Genomic DNA, 2,906 nt, shown 5'->3' on the forward strand with positions numbered 1-2,906 from the left:
TGACTGGGCCTACTGAGCTACCAATTCCACTGCCAACCTCAGTCACTTCTAACACAATCCAGCTCCATTATGGCTATATTCAACTTGTAAGTACTTTCACTATAGTTTCTAGATTTTTCTGGCCATTTCCATTGTTCTTTTCTGGCATCTTCGAACCACTGAAAAGCCATCGAATGACAATCAACATAAGGAACATCTAAACTATATACCCAAACCTACTGTTAGAAATGCTTGTTCCTCGGTTCTGTAAAGAAATAGCACTTCAACATAAATTTAATTTCCTTAGCAAGGTCATTTTTACTTTCTGCAGAAAGGGTACACTCGCCAGCAGTTTTGCCACAAGAGAACACCGAACAAAGGAGACAGGGTCATTTAAAACTTGACACATCTGTGTGACTGCTGTGTCTGGTTTCCATTGGCTGGAACGGGACCTCACATTCTGTATTTGTCCCAATTGGCTAGCAACTTAGAATTTTTAAAAGAGGCAAAGGCAGAGGAGAATAAAGGAAGGAGAAAGTAACTTGTGGAATGCTGAGAAAGGTAAAAACACATTTAAATAAGGAAGAGGAACGGACTATGACCTAATGCTTGCTTGGACCAGTATACACATACTTATAAGCAAATATTTAGGCTAAATTGTGGGAGCTAAGAACATAAAATACATTGATTTCTTTATTATGGCTAGCAGATATTTAAGAATGTTAGCACAGGTCTTTGAATATATTTTGCTTCTAAGAGAAGTTACTATTTATTCTTATTAGATGGGGAGGAAAGTCTTTGAAGAGGAACCTCTACTTTTTACACCTACCTTCTATAAAACCAAGCCCTTGGCATTCACAACTACAAATCCCCTTATACAGAACTTGACCTGCAGTGGTTTATACCTGGGACAAAAATCCTTTGTTAGATCGTATGTATTTCTAAATTTGTCTCAGAAATATGAACATCATACCCCGAATACTTAGTCTTCGTGGTTTCTGAGGCAAAATCATCCAGCAGCTCCAAAAAGTCCTTATGTTAAGACCTTATATTAAGACTTGGAAACATGTAAATAAAAATAAAAACACTGAAAACAAAAAGTTACTTTACTGTCAGTGCAGAGATTTTCCCATGACTTAAAAGGTCTATGGGGCTAAACCGCAGAGAACAATGGATGCTTTATTTACCTGATGATGCCTAAAACAGTGCAGAACAGCCACCCTGGAAGGTAGAATAAAACTTCCCTCTCCTCCATTTGCCTCCTCACTCAGACAGAAAAGATTTGAGGCTATAAGAAAAGTGACACATCTTTATACTGAACATGCAGTGCTCCGTGAGGCAATCTTTTCTAGGTTCACCTAAAACAACCACGAGGAATCTGGGAAGCCAACGAACAAAGGGGGCAAGTTACCTGCCTAGCATGTGGTCCAGCCTTCCTACTTCCCTACTCTGTTTCACATCCTCCACATACTTCTGTATGAGGAGAGGAGATGGTCTCACTTGATTCTAGCAAAGCCATAGTCACAGCCATCACACATCATAGTGTTAGCCAACTGCAGACTCAAGGGGTTTGGCCACTATCAAAATCTACAGTTTTTAAACTTGGCTTTTCTTCAATTTAAAGCAAGGAAGCACTTTTGGAGGTTGAGACGGGTAGATCGCTTGAGCTCAGGAGTTTGAGACCAGCCGGGGCAACGTGATGAAATCTCATCTCTACAAAAAATAAAAAAAATTAGCCAGGCGTGGTGGTGTATACCTATAGCCCCAGCTACTCAGGAGGCTGAGGTGGGAGGACCACTTGAGCCTGGTGGGCAGAGGTTGCAATGAACCCAGATTGCACCACTACACTCCAGTGTGACAGAGTTTGACCTTGTCTCAAAAAAATAAAAATAAAAAAATAAAGCAAGAAAGTGGGGGAGGAATAAGAAAACAAAGGGAGGAAGAATAGAGAGGCACATATGTAAAAGAAGGCAGCAAAGCACTTCCTCTTAACATCTGTGGGCTTAAATGTTATCTCCCTCACATACATATACTAAAATCACAGCACAAGTAACCAGCCTAGTGCCTGGAAACAGGTGCCCACTGATAATGTATTCATTTCCAATTTAATGAATCTACCATCCATTTTCAATGTTCATACTTTCCATTCACTGAGTAGTAATGCTCATTATCATATACATGTTATAAAAGCATGCAAGAGAAGCAAGGGTGCACAGTGATACCCAAAATGAATTGTAATGAAATGAGAATAGGCTACTTTTCATGCGTGAAGGTACCTTCCATGTGTTAAGCACCCATACTCCCTGGAGGCATGCCTGCTAGCTATTCTTCCCAGTGACAACAATGGATTTGCCCTATGCCAGGCACCCATCTGTGAAGGTCCATGACCTCCATTTGATATGTATTTGGAGACCCCACCTTGAAGCCTGGCCTATTGAGTACCTGCTTATTCTTATCACAGGTATGTGGCTCAACTGCAGGGGGTTTCAAAGAGCTGCCAGAACAGCAAGTCACCTAACATGCTTTGATAAAGATCCTCTGTATATAGTTGAGAGTCTACAGCACAGTCACTGGTTACAAGAGCTACCCCTGCTCAGAATGTTCACACCAGGTGTGGCTCAAGGCAAAGAACACAAATGGGCCGGGCGCGGTGGCTCAAGCCTGTAATCCCAGCACTTTGGGAGGCCGAGACGGGCGGATGACGAGGTCAGGAGATCGAGACCATCCTGGCTAATATGGTGAAACCCCGTCTCTACTAAAAATACAAAAAACTAGCCGGGCGAGGTGGCGGGCGCCTATAGTCCCAGCTACTTGGGAGGCTGAGGCAGGAGAATGGCGTAAACCCAGGAGGCGGAGCTTGCAGTGAGCTGAGATCCGGCCACTGCACTCCAGCCTGGGTGACAGAGCGAGACTCCGTCTCAAAAAAA

General features: G+C 42.7%; 1 protein-coding gene across 1 annotated transcript in view; it reads right to left on the reverse strand.

The window, feature by feature from the left end:
• The window catches only part of MGAT5 (alpha-1,6-mannosylglycoprotein 6-beta-N-acetylglucosaminyltransferase), a 200,697-nt gene that overhangs the window by 157,625 nt on the left and 40,166 nt on the right, over positions 1-2,906 (reverse strand).

This window comes from Rhinopithecus bieti, unplaced genomic scaffold (assembly GCF_001698545.2).
Source record: "Rhinopithecus bieti isolate Rb0 unplaced genomic scaffold, ASM169854v2 scaffold_15296, whole genome shotgun sequence".
In the NCBI taxonomy this organism is placed as follows: Eukaryota; Metazoa; Chordata; class Mammalia; order Primates; family Cercopithecidae; genus Rhinopithecus; species Rhinopithecus bieti.